This window comes from Macrotis lagotis, chromosome 5, assembly GCF_037893015.1.
Source record: "Macrotis lagotis isolate mMagLag1 chromosome 5, bilby.v1.9.chrom.fasta, whole genome shotgun sequence".
Lineage (NCBI taxonomy): Eukaryota > Metazoa > Chordata > Mammalia > Peramelemorphia > Peramelidae > Macrotis > Macrotis lagotis.
This window is the reverse complement of record NC_133662.1, coordinates 62955891-62976784: the sequence shown is the minus strand read 5'-3', so window position 1 is coordinate 62976784 and position 20894 is coordinate 62955891. Positions and strand designations below refer to the sequence as shown.

Sequence of the window (20894 nt, the reverse complement as noted above, 5' to 3'; positions counted from 1 at the left end):
GAATACTGACTCAGGATATTTCTTACCCTATTCATGCAAAATTACCTCCCCCCTTTTCTCCCTTATCCCAGCACCCCCAGCAAGGAATGCTATTTGGCTGAGTTCTTGGTGTTCTGTGATAATACATTCCTCTCTGTTTCAGTCATCCTGGCCTCCAAAACCTCCTGGCTGCTCCTCTGGTGATGTAATTCTGTGACCCGCATCACCTGCGAAGCTGATCGGAAAAGAATAACGAAAGGGGCCCTTGTTAAGGAGGAGTGGGGCCTGAACTTCCAAGATTCCCCATTCTTTGTGTTCCCCTTTTGTTATAAAGCCCTCTCCCCCTTCTTCCTAAAAGTCCCTTTCTTCAAGAAAGCAAGACCAGAATTTTCCTCAGGAAACATGTTCTTTTGTGTCTCTGGTCTCTGGGCAGGGATAAAGGAAGGAAGAATGAGAGGTAAGATTCAAGATAAGCTGGTACCATTTGTACTTTATAGAAATCTAGAGCTTCCCAAGGGGAAAAATTTCACTTGGAATCAGGCCACTAGTGTTTACAAAATTAACAAATATTGAAGCTCAGAAATTTCCTCTATACTTAGAGACAGAGCGGTTGTACTTACCCCAAGGCTACTACTGTTTTAGATGTATTTAATGTATGGAAGAAAATAATCCACTCAGAACTACCTAGATAATTCACCTCTTTCCTTCTGATATTCTGTAAGATTCCCTGATTTTTATAAGATTAAAAGGCAGATAGGTGATGCAGGGCATAGAGTACTGACCTGGCCCAGAGTCAAAAGACCTGAGTTAAAATATGACCTCAAACACACCCTGGACAAGTTACTTAACATTGTTTGCCTCAGTTTCCTTATCTATAAAATGAACTGCAGGAGGACATGACAAACTACTCTAATTTCTTTACCAAAGATACCCCAAAAGGGGTCATGAAAAGTTAGACATGGCTGAAAAATGACTAAACAACAACAAAGAATAATAAAAGGAGAGACTGAAGTAGGAAAGATATAGAAACATAGACCTAGAGCTGGAAGAGGTCATCTAACTCAACCTGTCATTTTACAGAAGAGGAAATTGAGAACTAGGTTCCCAAGGGATTGTCCAAGTCATGTGTGTGTGTGTTCTGGATTTAAACTGATTCTAAGTTCTGTACTTTTTCCACTATACAACATTAACTCCCAAGTGGCTGGTGTTGATGTTCCTGTGACAAATAATTCTAATACATCTAGTTAAAACTGATCAGTTGAAATCTTTTTACCCTGTCAGATGAATCCTGTGCTTAGGAAAGTCTGACATCATTTTATCCTCTTTTATTTCTTTCTATCACTGACACCTCCTTTATTTCTTTCTATCAGTGGCTGATTCCCATGTTACTCTATCCAAACAATGAGACACAGAATGTTAAGAACTAGAAATGTGGGTGTTCTGAAAAATAGTCAGAGGTTCCAGGAATAAAGTAAATATTCAGTCTTGGCAATGACCAAAAGCAGAATCTGTTTTCTGATTTTCAGGAATTATTCAATTCATCTGATATATTAACTTTCCTTCTTTCATTTCCTGGAATGTGTGACCCCATTTGTACATGTTTTGGGAATAGTAAGATGAGAGAGTGCATGCTGTAGAGTCATGCTGTCAGATGCAAATAGAAACGAGTACCACCAAATAGAACATAAGGATCCCTGCTGGCTGGAGAGTGACTTAGAAAATCACATGTTAACATTATCTATGTTGTATTGCATTTAAATTTATTTTGTTAAATATTTCCCAATTACATTTTATTCTACTTTCAACTGTGTCCTGGTACATGGTGTGTTTTTGCTACAGAGGACAGAGTCCTCAGAAGGAACTGAATTTAAATCCTCTCTTAAAATTTGTGGGCGGTTAGTTGGTTCATTGGATAGAGCAACAAGCCTGGACTCAGGAAGATCTGAGTTCAAATCTAATTTCAAAAACTTACTAGCTTTGTGACCCTGGGTAAGTCACTTACCATCTATCAGTCTCTGGCAACTCTCTACGACTTATAGATTGGATGCAATCTCAGGGAAGTCTCAGATCCTAGACAGATGATATTCTCATTTTGAAGAAAAAACAAATTGCCACTGAAGCAAGTACATTCACTTAATTATAAGGGGACCAAACATATGAATAATAATTATAATATACTCAATTATGTTAATTAATATGGAAGGGTCTCATGGCAAATTAAATGCCAAGTGGGCTTTGGAGTCAAAGATTTGGGTTCAATATCTTCTTTTGACACATAATGACTATGTGACTTTGGACAAGTCATTAAATTTCTTGACATCTTAAGCCAGTGATTTCATACATTTTTGGTCTCAGAACACTTTTATGATCTTGAAAGTGACTGAGGACCTTTCAAAGAACTTTTGTTACTTCATGAGCCAGGCTGCCCAGGTAAGGAAAAAATGTAACCTCAGAAAGGCCATATTACTAGAGTCTCATTCCAAGGTCATTGTATGGAAAGTTAAGAGAAATGAACTTCAGTCAGTATTCTGATATCCAGTCAATATGCTTTCAACATATCCTTTCCCAACACACCTATGCTATATGTTTCCTGTAAAGGTACTACCACACCTTCTAGGCCAAGAAAACCTCAAAAGGAATCAAGAAAAGTAAGATACTACTGAAAGAACCTAACAACTACATATAGTGGTTGATTGGAGGGATGGTGGTTCCCTCAAATAAATAGAGAAATTTGGAAAAAGTGTGGGCTTGGAGAAAAAGACAATGAGTTCTGTTCTGAATACACATTCTTTACCTCTTTACCTTTCTGCCAATAAGTGGGAAGCATGCTTCATCATCATCAGACATATGGAGTCATTATTCTTTAAAGTATTGATTCTTAAATCTTTCCAAGTTGTTGTCTGTTATGTATAAATTATTTTTCTGGTTTTGCTCATTTTGCTCTGCAACAATGTAAATTATGAAAGTCTTGGACTTTTCTGAATCTAACATTTTTGTTACATTTTGCAAATTACATGGATATATCCATATATTTACTTTGTTTAGTCATTGCCATGTACATAGTTTTTCTAGAAGTTGGACTATAGGGCGGCTAGGTGGCGTAGTGGATAAAGCACCGGCCTTGGAGTCAGGAGTACCTGGGTTCAAATCTGGTCTCAGACACTTAATAATTACCTAGCTGTGTGGCCTTGGGCAAGCCACTTAACCCCATTTGCCTTGCAAAAAACCTTAAAAAAAAAAAAAAAGAAGTTCGACTATAAAAGACATAAGACATACAGGATGATAGCATGAGAGGGTAGTAAAGTCAGTTAAGAACAAGAAAGCCTGGGAAATCTTTGTGGTCAGTAGATAGGGAGAAGGGCAATTAGGTGCACAGTGGATAGAGCACTGGGTTTAGAATCAGGAAGACTCATCTTCCTGGGTTCAAATCCAGTCTCAGACACTTATTAGCTGTGTGACCATAGGCAAGTCACTTAATCCTGTTTGCCTCCACTTCCTCACCTGTAAAATGAGATGGAGCAGAAAATGGCAAGCCACTTCAGCATCTATATCAAGGAAACTTCAAAAGGAGTCAAGAGAAGTCAGATACCACTTGAAACAACCTAACAATAACTCATTGAGGGAGGCCCTGAAGAATTGAATGAAAGGGAAGGGATGATTATTGGGACAAAATACTAGAGAAGATGGCAGGAGATGGGTTCAAGAATACAAGAGGAAATGGCTTGAGCAAGGAAAAGATCTATTCATTAGAAAATGGTGGAAAGGAAAAAAGAATTTGGGGAGGGGAGTGATGTGAAAGGGTTTTCAGATGTAGAACAGGAGGGAAAAAACTCATGAAGAATATCCTGAATTTTTTCTGTAAAATCTGTGTGGAGTTCTTCAATAAGGAGAATAGAATACTTACCTAAGAAAGATACTTAACTTAACTATATTTAATTACTTTTTCTTTGAACTAAGGTTAACAATACTGACCATCCTTGGAGATATTTTGGAGAATATAAGGTCCTTGAAGGCAAAACTGTTTTTGCTTTCTATCTTTCTATCTAGAAGACCTACTGGAGTGCTTTGCACAAGATAGAGACAATAAATGAATGATAAAAGTCACGGAAAAAAAGAGATGAAAATGACATTTAGTTAAAAAAAAAAACAACCAAACAGTTCTGCACAATTACTAGAGTCAGTAAGCAGTAACTATGAAAAATCAGTGGGAATCCTATGCAGCAACTATTTATTGAACACAACTTTATACCTAATACTAAATGCCATTTCTCTGCCAAAGCAGAGAAGAAAAATGATGGTACATGGAAGTTCAGTGATGTGCCTCAGACCACACAGAAATTTAATAACAAAATAAGTTTTAGAACTCACCACCTTGTGTTTTCAGACTTCTACATGGTCACTGAGTGACGTTAACCCTGGCAGGGAGTCCCAGTCCTTCAACAGAGGAACTTGGCTAGGAAGGAAGAATTACTGGAAGAGACTGGGAACTGGAATTCAAGGGGGTACTGAAAAAGCTATGGACTTGGAAGTATTAAAACCCAGAAGGAATATATTTTGTTGTTGATTTCCTGTGAGAACTCCAATGTTAAATTTCAAGGATTTTCCTTCTAAAAGTGGCAATGTTTTCTAAAATGTATTTACTTAAAAGGGCTAAGACTGCTAGTCTTAATTATCTCCTAGAGTTGGTTTGACTTACAAAGGAATGAATTTCTTGCCCACTGGGCCCCTTTCTTGGTGGGCTTTTCTTAGAAATGCTATCCCTTTGTTCAGGGTTCTAGGGATTTACTTTCTTTTTTCTACAGAGTTAGGGCTTTCCGAGTGTATTTCCATCTGATTCCTTTTTGGGGGTCTGATCTAACTAGACTATCTCAGGAGATCCTATCATTCACATTCTTTGATTTCTATGGAGAAAAGTGATTTAGCATTTAGAAACCTTGAATTTCTAAATGATAGCAAAGCACTAAACTCATAGAATGAAAACTAATTTGAGTGGTAAAGCATGGCTTTTGTACATGCTTTTGATAAAGTCTTTCCCCAGTCAGAAAAAGCATAGTAATATACTATGAAGAGAGAGAGAGACACATAAACTTTTATGAGAAATCAAATATGTGCTAAATGTGTGAATCCTTGGGGGTGGGGGAACAGATGATGATATCATGCTTTTGTTGATGTTGTATTTCTGTATTTCCATAGCTTTGTGTAGCTTCAAAAAGAAGATACATGGCACATTTTATATCCTGAGAAAAAAGAAAAACTTAAATGCATTTTGGAATGGCTTTAAGAAAGGTCAAGGGAATAATGAATATTTATCTTCAAACAGCTGTATGAAATAAGCTGCTTTAAATAAAATTGAATGGTAGATAGTTGTTCAAGCAAACCTGTCAAATGAAGATGTTTTAGATTGTGTCTGTGTGTGTGTGTGTGTGTGTGTGTGTGTGTGTGTGTGTGTATTTACTGATGTGTATGTTTTGTAAAAAGTGTATTGTCTGGAAAAGAATAAGGTCTCAGTTTTCTCTTACTATTTATGGTTTAAAACCTTAACCAGATATGAGCATGTCTATATATCCAAACAGACCCATAAAGTTCATCTGACTATGCAGTTTATAAAAAGGCAAAGTGCCTCCAGTAAATTAAAGTGAGGGGGGGGGGGAAGATAGCCAGCTCTTGGAATTTGACTTAGAGTAAGATGTTTTTAAAGACTTGCAATGTCTTAAAAATAATTGGGAAACAGTTTGCATTTAGGCTACCTAGAGTCATACTTTTTTTTTTATTGAGCACCACAAGTAAATTTGCACTCAGCAAGCATTAGCTGCTAGTGTAAAATGGTGACAAACACATGGACAAGGAAATTGTTTTAAACTATGGAATGCCAGACTTTCAGTTCTTCAATAGTTAGTGAGTTCTTTAATGCATAGTAATCTGCAATGGATGCATTCTTCCATCTGTTAATCTAAACTCAGAAAAATCTTTTGTAGCTTTTCACAAATGGAAAGTGTTGTTGATAAGTATGTATGTTTGTTCTATTTGTATATAGGGTTGAAGAGTAAAAAAAAAAATTCTATTAATCTTCTGCCTCTTTGTCTTCACAATTCCAAACAATTTGGACTGATTTTTCTCAAGTGAACCAGCTGTTTTGGCATTGTGGAGCTGGCCAAAGACTGAAAAATAAGAGGTGAGATTGTCCTGCTGGGAAGAACACCACCGGGGGTACTGCTCAAGACTGGCAGCCATTTGTCACCCGATTATGGAGCATGTGAATGCTGCCCACGCACAATTCAGTATGCTAACAAAAAGTGAGGATGTGAAAGGACTGGAAGTGTGCAGTCTCAGGCGTCCCTGGTAAATAACTGAATCGGTTCTCTCCTCTGACTTTTTTTTCTTTAAAGAGGAGACGAGAGCACTTGGATTTGCATTACAAATCCTAGGCTCAAGAGTGGGAGGCAAGAATTTGTGAATGTGGTGTTCTTAGTGTATTTAAGGACTGCTCTTAGCAGCCTCCTTGACTGAGGGTTGTGCTTTGTTCAGGAATGCTGGTGTTTAGAAAGACCTCAATGGGGGTGAAAAGTTTGAACAGAAAAGGCTAATCAAAGGTTGGGTCCCTCATGTTCAAGGCAGAACAATTCAAGCATTGGATAAAAAAATCTTTTAAAATCATGTTCAGCTTCTGAGTGTATCCTTATTTTTTTAAATGGACTCAGAGGTCAAGATTCACCTAGTCTAAACCCATTTTTTTAAGTCAAAGTGTTCTTTTTTCTTAAATTTCTGCTTTACTTTTCCTGCGGTAGAATAAAATACTGAATTTAGTTGAATCCCAGTTCTTCCATTTAACTAGTTCAACTCTGAGAACATCACATCACTTTTCTAAGTCACAATTTTCTTATCTGTAAACTGAGGAAAATAAATAAGACTTGTTTTATTTCTCTTATGGGACTGTTGAGAAGATAAATTAAATCATATGTGTAAAGCATTATTAAAAGGTAAGTTGTCATTACTATTATAGTAGCTGTGAAACTGTGGTTGGTTAATAAGAATTAAAATATATAACAAAAATTTACCATATTATAATGGAACAAAGGTTAACAGTGGAAAGTAAAAAAGAAAAAGGATCTGAGAAGTAAGAGGATAATTCTGACTTGTCAGGATAATTTCCTTACACTAGTAAAAGACCTGTGGACTTTACTTATTGAGGATGGAAGGATAAACACAGAGAAGAGAAAAGAAAAGGTTATACAGCATATGGAGGTGTCGTAGATATGAATTTCTTCCTAAAGAGAAGAAAACTGGATTTCCTTAAGAAGAGGCTAGGCAGGGGCAGCTAGGTGGCACAATGGATAGAGCATCAGCCCTGGAGTCAGGAGGACCTGAGTTCTATTGTGATCTCAGACACTACCTAGCTGTGTGACCTTGGGCCAGTCACTTACCCCATAGCCTTGCCAAAAAAAAGAAAAGAGCAAGAAGAGGCTAGGCAGCTGCTTTCCTAACAAAGGATGATAATAGAAATTTATAGGTGGTATTTATTGAGAAATCATCCAATAAGGGTTTAGAGTAAGAAGAAAAGAGTTTCAATGACTACCATGAAGTAGTATTGGGGCCCCTACTTGTTGACTTAAAAATAACAATAGAACTTTTATTATAATTTCTTTCTAGGGTATAAATCTAGTATAAGACAGAAAACTTCTCAAAGTATAAAAAACAAATGAGTACTTCCTTCTTCCATTGAGTCACATGAGTAGATATGTAATTGCCAAAAGGAACCTAGAAAACATTTGCAAAGATTTTAAAGTGTTAGGAAGCTTTTAGCTAACATTTCTATAACATTTTAAAGCTTACACAGTGATGATAAATATTATCTCATTTTATTCTGCCAACAACTCTGTAAGGAAAGTGCTATTGGGTTTTTTTTTTGGGGGGGGGTCGGTGGGGTTGTGGGGCATGGGATTAGGTGAATTGCCCAAGGTTGCACAGTTAGTGAGTATCAAATGACTGAGGCTAGAATTGAACTTGGGTCCTCCTGACTCCAGAGCAACACTCTATCTTCTGTACCACCTAGCTGCCCCCAGGAACTGCTGTTATTATCCCCCCCCTTTTCTGCAAGACAATGGGGTTAAGTGGCTTACCCAAGGCCACATAGCTAGGTAATCATTAACTGTCTGAGGCTGAATTTGAACTCAGGTACTCCTGACTCCAGGGCTGGTGCTCTATCCACTGCACCTAGCCACCCCTATCCCCTTTTTAAAGATGAGGAACCTGAGGGAATTAAAAGTTAAGTAACTTACCTAGGGTCACACAATTACTGAGGCCCAATTTAAATTCTGGTCTTTCTGATTCCAAGGACAGAGCTCTATGTGCCTCTTAGTTGCCATAGGAGCAGAAGTGGTGTTTTCACTGCTGCAATGCATCTAAATCAGAAGAAGAAAAAGAAATCAATCAAGCATCTATTATGCAACAAGCACTCTGCCTAGCAGCAGGTATACAAAGAAAGGCAAAAAAGCAGTCTCTACCTTCAAGGAGCTCATACTCCAATGGAAGAGACAGCATGCAAATAACTACAGACAGTATATATTCAGGATAAATGTAAAATAATCTTAGAGGGAAGGGACTAAGTTTAAGGAAGACTGGGGGGAAAAAAATCTTAGGGACTATAGGACTGTAGCTAAAATTTGAAGGAAGCAAGGGAAACCAGGAGGCAGAGATAGAGAGGGAATGAGCTCCAGGCTTGGGGAACAGACCAAAAATGTGTGGAGCTGTGAGATGGAACATCTTCTTGGAGAAACAGTGTAGTAGTTACCAGTATCTCTGGATCACAAAGCAAATAAAGGAAAATAAGGTGCAAAAAGATTAGAAAAGTAGGAACAAAGTTATAAAGGGTTTTAAAGTCAGAGAATTTTATATTTGATTCTGGAAGTAATAGGATATCACTAAGCTGATTGAGCTGTGCTTTAGGAAGATTAATTTGACAATTGAGTGGTAGAGAGAAATTTAAGGTAAGGAAACAACCAGCAAGAATATTCTAGACCTGAGGTGATAATGGCCTATAACAGAGAAGTGGCAGTGTCAGAGAGGATAATATTTGAAAATTAGACAGGGGAATGACAAACTCCTGGCCAGGGATGGAGCATATATCAATAAAGGAACAACAGCAGCAGCAACTAAAATGTAGTTACCTGGTGTCTAGCAGATCTAATGAAAAGGAAGAGAGAATCCCTCCCCCCAGAACTCCATAAATCTAGTCAATATAGAGAGTAAGGGCATCCAGCCATATCTTCTTCAAGAAGAGACTCAAATCAGAAATTGCCTCATGTCTTCAGTTTGCTCTTTTTTTTTTACCATCATAGGAACTACTATGGATATTTTTGTACACATAGGTCGTTTTCCTCTTTCCCTAATATTTTTGGAATATTTTGGAATATAATAGTGATATAGATTACTTAATGGATGTACACATATTAATAACTTTTTGGACAGAGATTCAGATTACTTTCCAGAGTGGCTAGATCAGTTCACAGTTCCACCAATAGAACATTTTATGTACCTATTTTCACATGATTCCTCCAGCATTTGTCATTTTCTATTTTTGTTAACTTTGCCAATCTGGGAATGATGGGTGTGATGTAAACCTTCAGAGTTGTTTTCAAATTGTATTTTCCTAATTGTTAATGACAGCTAGGTGGGACTGTGAATAGGAGACCCAGCCTAGAGTCAGGAGTACTCATCTACCTGAGTTCAAATGTGACCTCAGACCTTACTAGCTGAATAATGACCCTCTCTTAATGCTGTTTTCCTTGTTTTCTTCATCTGTAAAATGATTTGGGAGAAGGAAATGGAAAAACCACTGAGGTATCTTTGCCAGAAAAATTCTAAATGAGGTCATAAAGAATCAGCCATGACTGAAATAATTGAGTAATAAAAGCTTTTAATGAGTTATTTTTCATATAGCTATTGCCTTTTCATTTATTTTGACCATTTATCATTCAAATAATAGCTTATTTTTATAAATTTTAACCAGTTCAAATATATTTTAGAAATAAGACATTTATCAGAGAAAGTTACAACAGAGATTTTTCCTATTTACCTATTTCTCTTCTAATTTTAGCCACATTGAGTTCTTTTCTGTATGTGCAAAACTTTTTAATTTTGTGTAATCAAAATTGTCCATTTTACCTTTTATGATCTTTTACCTCTTTTATCTCTAGTATAAACTCTTATCCTATATATATATCTTGACAAGTAATTTCTTCCTTGTTCCTCTATTTTATAATAGCCATGTACCCATTAGGAGTTTATTTTAATATAAGATATTAGTCTGTGCCCAGTTTCTGACAAAATGCTTTATATTTTTCCTTATAATTTTTTCAAATATGAATTATTACCCCAAAGCTAGAATCCTAAGGTTTATCAAATATTGGACTTCTGTTTACAATATAGTAAATTTTTATATAATAATGTAATCCCACCTCATGCTCTTTTAATCTATTCTGTTTCTTTTAAATAAAGTAAATCTTTTCTGTTCCATATTTCAGTAATGGATATGAATGATCTCACCAAATTTCTGAATTATTTATTTATTCATAGGTTCAGTTTGCCTCCTTGCATTAAATTCTCTAGTTTATCTTCCTTGTTGCCTACACATTGTATTGTCTATAAAAATTTGAGCCTATGATTTACCAACTTACTACTGGTTTCTTTCTGAACTTCTGGGTATCTCAAATGCTATTCTTCTTCCTCCAGTATAACTACTTTCTATGGTAACTTCCTTGCTCAATATATATATATATGGAGGCAAGTTTCTCCTCCTTCCTTCCTTTTTAGGTTGAAGTCTTTTTGATTCAATTTGCAAGATATCAGGCAAATATATTCTTATTGACACCCTTCCTCCTTGTCAGGAGTCTGCTATTCTGACTTTTTAAGCCATGTTTCAGAAATTAAAATCCCATTCTCAGATGCTATCTTCTTAACCAGGCTTTCATTTCTCATATCTGTTTTTCTATTATCAAGTCAATCAATAGAAGTCTTCACACCCTTCATCATCAATTGCCCTTATTCTGTTCTTACTCTGACCTTTACAGGATGATCTCTTCACTTTATAGCACTTATATATCTACTTTTAAATTCCTTGGAAGACAAGCAGCTGTTTCCTCCTAAAAGTTTCTAGTTCTTTCTTCTTCACAAAGAACTTCAAATTTCTTTCTTTTCAATCAACCATTCTTTTCCTTCCTCTCCTCTGCTGTATAACATTCTTCTGCTCTCCAAACTCCTAATATTTGTCATGAATCTCCTCCTCCCTTTCAAATACTTCTGCTTCTTTCTTTTTCATATGGAAGCCCCACTCAATTTTTCTTGAACTGTCCCTTTAAAAATATACTGTGGGGAAAACACTTTTTTTCGGAAGTAGAAAAGGCTTTACTTCAAACATTTGGCAGTCTCTTAAGATCAGGGACTGATTTTTGTTCGTTTTGATTTGGATTGGGGGGGAGAGGGATGTGGAAGGGAAGGTTTTGTCTTAATTTGTATCCTCATCATTTAACACAGGGTCTGGCATGTGGTAATGCTTAATAAATTCAAATTGACTTGACTTGACAAACAAAACATTGACATTACATAAAAAAAAGGAAGTGAGATGACTAGTTTGTTCTTGGGGAATTGTGCTGTACTAGTACTAGTGATGATCTAGTACTATTAACCAAAACAAAGGTCCACTTTTGAAATAGTAATGTCTTTCCATTAATGCTATATACTTGCTAAGTATGGGATAACACAGAAATAAAGTTGAATGTCAGCTAAAGGACTATGTGGAGAATTATGGTAGATGTGTGTGGGATGTAGCATATTGTCAATGAAATATGCTACAAGAAAAATGTCAAAGATATCATCAAAGAAATGATTCACTGGAAAAGGAAATAGATCAGTAAGACAGTGAGAGTGAAGATCTTATATTTTACTCATATAATAAAAGTGAATCTAGAGCAAGGTTCAGTATATTTCATATATCCCTGTGTAGTGAAAGATTTATAAAATTTGAAAAGTCACACTGGAAGAGAAGGTATAAAAAGGTTGTGATATACTTCACTGGATGATATCACAGATCCACAGAAGTATCCAAGGATAGAAGAATTTGCATTAGTACTCCCATTTTCTAGATGAGGTAACTGAGACTCAAAAAACCTTAGTGACCTGCCTAAGATCACATTGTGATTTGATAGCAGAGAAGATTCATTGTAAGATATTTAAATAACAATGCCACATTTCTGAGTGTTTTCCTTATAATAGCTACATAGGGATAGATAGACTGGTATTAATAATCTTATTTTACAGATAAGTAAAATTTAGGCTTAGAGAGTATCAGAACCAGGTTTTTAACCTAACTTTCCTGATTACATATTAGCACAAATTTTGCTATCATATCTCTTCAAGTACAATGTACATGCCACAGTCATGTGACACCACAAACTAAGTGCTGTGATCATTTCAACACCTGTACCTTGTTATGACCTTGTTATGTCCAAGGATTCCCAGGTTCCAGTCTTCTTCACAAACCTTGTCTTGTCATTTACATTCATTGTCACTTCATTAGGAAAATAAAACTGATAAATTTATTTGAGCCCTGGAAGGCTATGGGGAAAGATGCAGTCTGGCAGATGCAGAGGGGGAGGTTATTCCAAGTGTGGCCAACAGTTCCATTTGCCAGTTTAGCATACACCCAACCTGGGATTTTGTTGTTGTCTTTAAGGGGTAGAGTATTCCTCAATGCTGGTAGGGAGAAGGACTTCATGGTGGGGAGAGACAGGAATTCTCTCAGGATTCTGGCAAAGGTGGTCAGCTACAAGGTGGTACAGTGAATATACATATTTGCTTCCTGGAGGAAAAAGAGCAGATGTTAGAAGCCAAAAAAGCTATTGGAAATCTTAGATGGCTCCAGGGAAAGTCAGGAGCTTTGGCAAGTCTAAGGACAGCATGAGTAAGAAAAGATCATGAGAAAGGGGGGTGGAGGAAATCGGTTTACTTTCTATAGGATTAAAAAGAAGATTCCCCTGATTAGAACTGAAGATTCAGGTTAGTGAGTAATATGTATAACAAAAATAATCACAATAATAAATAAATTTTCTAAAGTATTCATTACCTCAACTGATCTTGACAGTAACTCTATCAGATTTATACTTTAAAGATTATTATCCCCATATTACAAATGAGGAAAATGAGGCTAAGGATAATATTGACATCATCAAACAAATAACAGCATCAACCCAGATCTCAGCCAAGTCCAAGTTCTTTTCTATTTCCACTACCTTTCTAAAGCTATTTCACTTTTATAAAAAGCTTTTCTCACAATAATACTGCATGGAAGGCAATATAATTATCACCATCTCAAGATCAAGGTTTGGATTCTTTTATTGACTAGGACTCTTACTCAGTCTTTCTGTTGACATATCCAATGTTCTTTCCATTGGACCAGGCTGTCTTTTCAGGGTAGCATGATGATTAATGATAGATCACAGGCTAATAGATCACAGTGGGACTAGCATCACCTTCCTCCTGGACACAGTGTTTCTCTTGAGTCTAAGATCTCATCAGCTATTTGGCTCGTATATCTCATGATTGACTCATACTGAACTGGCTAAAACCATGAAAACCCATGGATCTTTTTCAGATGAACAGTTATCCAATTATGCTTTCCCCATTTCAGGACAATGTTCTAGACTGTCTCCATCTTTTTAGAAACTGATCCTGAAGAGTTAAAATGATATTTTCAACTGGTTATATAATATTTGAGGTTGGAAGTAGGGGAGAGCAGTAGTGACATAAAGGACAGTCTATCATGAGTACAAATTTGGAAAGTGAGGCCTCTTGACCCAGCAGAAAAGGTAGAAAAGAACATGAGGAAAGATGGAGAAGGATGACCCAAATTAAGAAAAGAAGTTCTCTTTCTAAAGGAGGACTCACTAACAAGGAGAAGGTTTTAAAGGAGAGGTCTTAAGAAGGGGAACTCAGTAAGAAGTATTTGGCAAGGCACAGAAAGTAAGAAAGAGTAAATCAAGTTGGAATGAGAAAAAGGGAAAGTTGGTTAACTTTAAAAAGTTTTCAAAGTTGTCAATGAAAGACAAGGAATTAAGTCATAATCACCACCCCCCAAGAGGTTTGAGAGACAAGGTCCAAGGAGCTTACTTTTAGTAAAAATGGAGAATAGGTAGAATTTTGAAGGGATCTGTATTGAACATGCACAAAAAAATTTGTTACAATTCATTGTTCATCTACAGTTCATTGTTCATCATAAAACATGTTATATCTAATATATGTACTTATTGACCAGTTCTATGGTCTGTCCATTCAGCTGCATATCATAGATAATAGGCATTCTTGAATTTTCCTGCTTATATCATTAGGATACACTCTTTTAAGTGATTAAGCACTTCATTTGAAGTTTTGAAGTATTCTAGAGTATTACTCAATCAACACATCGACAGAAAAAACTTGTTCTCTATGGATAATTTACCTTTAATTTGGACTCCATGACAGCCTTCATAGCAGTGTTAGGTGCCTTTGGCAAACATATGTCATCCTTCCTTCTGTGTACTATGTCTCATTTGATATCTACAATCATCAAGAGTTCAATGAACAAAGTTACCTCTAATATTTCCCTTGGGGTGGGGGCTGCAAGGCAGTGGGGTTAAGTGATGTGTTCAAGGTCACACAGTTAAGTAAGTTTTAAGTGTCTGAGGTCAGATTTGAACTCGGGTCTTCCTAACTCCAGGGTTGGTGCACTGTCCATTGTGCCAACCAGCTGCCCCCTATACTTCACTTCTTTAAAAGAAATTTTGGATTATTTCAACATATGTATGAAAAAAATCTCTTGTTAGAAAAGATTCTTTAAGTCTTCATTGATCTACTGAAACAAAAACATTTTTAATATTCAAGAAACAATAAATATAATAGGATCCTGTATTTTCTGTATCTTTTAATCAATTTCATGCTCACAAATGTGTAGTGTAGAGGCCAATATCATTTGTGAAAACCTGTCCACTCCCTTCTCACATTTTTATCAATGATGTCCTTGATATGTATGTAGGTTATTCTCATAAAGATTTTGTAGCAATGGACAATAGTCATATAGGATGATATTTATTGATATTTTATCAATCATATTTTTGGATATTAATTTTTTTCTCCCTCCAGCATGGACCTCCACTACATATACATGATCTGATCTAGTAGCATGGGCAGTTAGGTGGAACAGTGAATAGAATGGTGACCCTGGAATCAGGAAGCCCTGAATTCAAATGTGACCTGAGAAACTTATAAGCTATGTGACCCTAAGCAAGTCATTTAACCTTGTCTGCCCTAGTTCCTCATCTGTAAAATGAGCTGAAGAAGTAAATAGCAACCACTCCAATAGTTTTGCCAAGAATATCTCAAATGAAATCACAGAGGATAAGAAATGACTAAAACAACTCAATAACAACAGTTTAGTGACTTCCTATCTTTTATCATCTTTACAACCATTTCTATTTCTTCTATAATGTTTAAATGCAATGATTTCACTGTCATTTATGCTAGAAATATTTTTATCATAATTTTGAACAGATTATGTCCCTATTTTATTCATTTCTTTTCTCTTTCCAAGGATTTCTTGCCAATGTTCTAATAAGCTTGTTTTCCCCTCTACCACTTCCTACAATTTTTTGAGGTACAACTCTTAATCTTATGCTATCATTAAGATTCTGTAAGCAATTTTATATACTGAATTCATATTGCTCTTCACAGTCATATTTTTCCTCTTGGAAAAGGAAACCATTTAGTTCCAGGTTGTTTCACAACTCTTGATCTTCAGCTTTGTGGTGATTAATTTATGTCAATTGAAGTTCCATTTTGAACATCAATAACTCATCTAAAGTGATCAGGTTGGAAATGTTTGAATTTCACACTATATCTTCATTTCATTCTTATTAATAAGCCATTTATTATGTGTTTGACACTGTGCTAAGCATTGGAGATTCAAAGACAACAACAAAGGAATCTCTGACTCCAAGGAACTTATATTCTAGTATGGGAGATAACATCTACATATATGGATATATGCAATAGACATATAAATCTTAGTTAACAAGATAACTTTGGAAGTGGACATCAGAAAAAGCCTCATGAGAAAACAAAGAAAATGCTTGAGTTAAGTTCTGGAGGAAACTAGGGATTCTCAGAAACAAAAATGAGGAAGAAATGCATTCCAGATATGCTAGGTGTACACAGTAGCAAATGTTGGACTTACAGTTTATAGGAAAGTGGGGCATAAGAATTCTGGAAAGTTAAGATAGAGTAAGACTATGAAGAATTTTAAATTCCAGAGGAGTTTATGTCTGATGTTAAAGGTAATGGGAAGCCACTAGAGTTTACTGAGTTAGAGTTTGAGGGAAGGGGATGATGTCATCATTCTTATACATTAGGAAAATAATTTTGGCAACTCTGTGGTAGATGGAGAGATCCAGGGCAGAGAGAATAAATTGGAGGTTTGCAATGGTCCAGAAATGAGGTGATAAGGACCTAAACTAAAGTGTTGGTTGTATCACTAGAGGAAAGGGAACTGATAAGAGAGATAATTATAGAGAGAGAACATATGATTGGAAACCATTTGGATATGTGGGGGTGAGTGAGAGAAAGGAGGTAGGGCAGGAGGTATTGATTCCAAGGTTGTGAACTGGGATGACTGGATAGATTGTGGTACTCAAGACAGTAATATGGAAATTTGGAAGGGGAGTGGGTTTGGGTGGAAAGATAATTACTGTATTCAGACATATTGAGTTTCAGATGCTAGGTGGAACAGAGAGTAAAAGCATTGGACTTCAATTAGAAATATCTCAGTTTAATTCCAGCCTCAGACTTGTTAGCTGTGTGACCTGGGCAAGTCCTCTCTCAACTTTAGTTTCTTCATCTGTAAAATGGGGATAATAATCTCACATGCCTGTTGTGAGGATCAAATGAGAAAACAAATGAAAAGCACTTTTCTTCAAGTGTTAAATAAATGCTATCACTAGCGATTATTATTCATATCATTCACTAGATATGAGGCTAGGACTGGATATATAGATCTGATAATTGAACAAAAGAGGAAATGAGATCATCAAGTGAAAAAGTGTATAAAGAAAATAGAAAGGGATCCAAGACAGAACATTGGGAAACACTCAAAATTATCAAGTATGATACAGATGAACATGCAGCATAGGAAAAATGAGGAATGATTAGATAGGTAGGAGAATCAAGACAGAAAAGTGTCACAAAAACTTAAAAAGGCAAAAGTATCCATGAGGAAAGGGTGGTTGTACAGTCCATCTCTAATATGTTCCTTCCTCTCTACTCACATTAGCATGTCTTCTCTTCAAATCACTTTAGTTCTAACCATTATCACCTTGAACCTGAATTACTGAATTGGTTGGTTTTTCCTCAGTTGTCAAAGTCAAATAGAAATAGATTCTTGTTGGTAGCATATTGGTAGCATTAGAAAACCACATATTGATATCATCCATGTTATAGTGTATGTTTATTTATTTTGTTAAATACTTCCCTATTACACTTTAATCTGGTTCCTGCTATAATTTTGTGGTGAAATATGAAGGAGTTTGACACCTCAACTCTCTATTGCTACTAAACTGATAATCGTAAAACACAGGTTTGAGCTTGTCAATTTACTGGTTTTTTTTTTTTTTGCAAGGCAAATGGGGTTAAGTGGTTTGCCCAAGACCACACAGCCAGGTAATTATTAAGTGTCTGAGGCCAGATTTGTACTCAGGTACTCCTGACTCCAGGGCCGGTGTTCTATCCACTGTGCCACCTAGCTCCCCCCCCATCTACTGTTTAGGAAAATCCAGCAACTCTTTTTTTTTTAATCTTTAAAATAAAATATAATTCTCTGTATGGTTTCTAAAGAGCCTCTGATTCAGGACACAGATTACTTTTTTCAGGATTTGAACTCATTTTCAAGTTCTCTATAATCAAGGCAAACTGGAATTTCCTGTTGATATACATGATAATCCATTTCCCATCTCTTAACCTCTGCACAATCAGTTCCCACATCTGGAATGAACTCCTTCATCTCTATCTTATAGGATCCCCAGCTTCCTTCAGCTCAGTTCAAATTTCCTACAGTAAGCTTATCTAGCCTCCCTAGTTCCAAGTTGCTAATATGGTTCCCATTCCTATGTTGAATATATGTTGTACCTAATTACATATAATATGCATAGATGTATGGATGCATACTTGTGTATGTATATAAAATCAGTTCTTTTATCAATATAACTCATAACATGAATATTTTCCAACCTGACTGGTATATTAGGAAAAATTTGAGCATAAAGAGAATCTCAAGTTTGCTTATTCTTTTTTTTTCATTTTTATTTTTTATTTTTTAGGTTTTTGCAAGGCAAATGTAAAGTGCCATATTTTTGGTATATCTTCTAGTGCAGTAGGAGTTGTGGATTGAGGAAGACTGGTTTGAACCATTACTCCTTCATGGCCTCAGACTCCTAAAGTCTGGAGTTATGGACTGCCCAATTTGTCCAAGATTTTGTCAGACTTAACCCTGTGGTATCTAGAGCAAAGACCAAGCAGACAGAGAGAAGCTATGATCACTATTCATTGTAATATTTATGTATTTCTTTTTTTTAATTTTCATTTAAGGCAATGGGATTAAGTGACTTGCCCAATGTCCAACACAGCTAGGCAATTATTAAGTATCTGAGGCTGTATTTGAATTCAGGTCCTCCTGACTCCAAGGCTGGTGCTCTATCTACTACGCCATCTAATTGCCTCAATATTTATGTATTTCTTAACCATTTAATACATTTTTAACTGTGCAACTATTTCTATTAGGTATATATGTGTGTGATTCCATAAAGATTGCCAGAGTCTACCCAATGGTTAGGAGACCATTTCATTCCTTTCTTCTTTTATAATTATGTCAGATATGGGGCAATGAGAAGTGAAAAAACTGGCCTTGGAGTCAGAAAGACAAGGATTCAAGTCTTGCCTTTACTACATAGTAGAAGTATGAGCCCTTAATGTTACAGGAGAGTCTTCAGAATTTGTATAGATTTGCCTTGGTGGAGGAGACCACAAGAACAGTTCTTTTCATGCATAAAATCACAGGTCTGGGGGGGGGGGTGCAAAACCTGTCAAAATTTTACTTAAAATGTATATTCTGTAAATGCTTACCATTATGAGAGGTGAGTTATACTCAAGAGGTAGTATATTATAGTGGACAACGTGTCAACCTGGGAGTCAGTCAGACCTGGGTTTAAGACATCTCTCAGACATTAGTTGTATGATCCAAGGCAATTCACAATCTCAGTGTCCCCGAAAAATCTTTTAACACCATAAATTAGAGGCAAGTGGCAAATCTAGCTTGGGGGGGGTGAGTTTCTTAAAAGAAAATTCTATATTTCTTTCTATACATACACATATACACATACACATTTAAAACGCAGATTAGCTCAAGTTATATTTGGTTTCAAAGAGAAAAAAGTATACATTTATTACTAAAATGTGTAATTCTTGTTCTCATTTATCTATAACTTTATCTTAAGTCTCAAAAAGAATGTGCTACAATATATAGTTAAGAAAATAAAAAATTAAGAAGCACTAAAATTATCTCAAATGTATCCTGTACTACCTTGCTGATTTTTATGTAATACTTTTAGTAAGCAAATTTCTACAGAAAGCTAGGGTCCCAAACAAGGGACATAGGAAATCCTTCCTCTTTGAAAATGGGGGGTTAGGATTATAAAATCTTTCAAGTCCCATTCCAGCTAAATTTAAATCTAAGATCCTATGATGGCAAGTATCCTCAATTTTTTTTTTCTTATCAGTTTTCACTTCATAACACAAAGCTTTAACATTTATATAGTTCCTTTCATTGGAAAACTTCAAAGTGCTTTACAAATATTTAATTATATCAACTAAACCATCAAGATTGTTATCTTTCCTGTGGCTGATTTTAACCAAAGTTAGCTCCCAGTTTAGGTAATCTAAATGGAATTTCTTAATGCTAAACTGAATGTGTATTCTATCCTGGTACCCTCAGAAGGAAACCCTTTTAAGTTGCTTTACAACTTTTTTTTTGGACTGAATTATTAACTCGGGGGGGGAAAAAGGTTTGGATGGGAAAAAGGACTTGGGAAATGGATGAGAACACAGAAAATTAAGCAGTTTTTAGACACATGCATGGAGGTGAGTATGGAGATGTAGTACATTTTTTGCTACAGTCAAATAAATTTCTTAATATAAAATAATATCTAAACCCTAAATATCCTTAAATTCAATTTGCCATTAGCACCAATGCAATTTAGATTTGCTTGGCACTAAACCTCCCTTTGGTTAGCTTGGATGAGTGTTGAGCAGAAATAAGAACACTTCTAATTGGGTTGTTATTTAAATGCAACTATGTGGTCCATAGAAATACTTAGAGTTCAATTAATAATTTTTAAAAAAAGGGGGGGGTGGGAACTTTACATTTATGCATTTCTTTCTTTTATCTCTCTCAGGTCCTATCTCCTCCTTCAACCCCATCCCTCCTTCCAACATGCATTTTCTTAAGAGCTGAGCACTTTCAGGGAACATGCTTGCCTCTGGTCCTGAAGGGAGCTCCTCCCCTTCTCACTGACTGAGAGGAAATCTACACAATAATGAGCCATATAAGGGAAACATGACATCATCACCAAGTGGTCCCCCGGCTGTTTTGCACAACATTCACCTTTCATTGTTCTGATGACATGCTTGGAATGTGATGCTTAATTCCCTGGGGAGCAAGGGATTGAGCTGGGGCCCCTGCTGCAGTTGAGCAAACTTTTCTGGTCCCTTTTTTGTTTGTTTTTGTTTTGGGGTTTTTTTTTTTGTTGTTGTTGTTTTTAAAGCTCCCATGTTTTCTAATTATAAGG

At 36.0% G+C, this 20894-nt stretch overlaps 1 protein-coding gene across 4 annotated transcripts in view; it reads left to right on the top strand.

Annotated features, from left to right (window-relative positions):
- The window catches only part of FILIP1 (filamin A interacting protein 1), a 309418-nt gene that overhangs the window by 227254 nt on the left and 61270 nt on the right, over positions 1 to 20894 (top strand). The window contains exon 1 of one of the 4 annotated variants that reach the window (XM_074237341.1): positions 10234 to 20893. The exons of the other annotated variants lie outside the window; for them this stretch is intronic. The gene's annotated coding sequence lies outside the window, so the exon portion shown is untranslated. Of the gene's footprint in view, positions 1 to 10233; position 20894 lie in introns of those variants that run through there. 4 annotated transcript variants of the gene reach the window in all.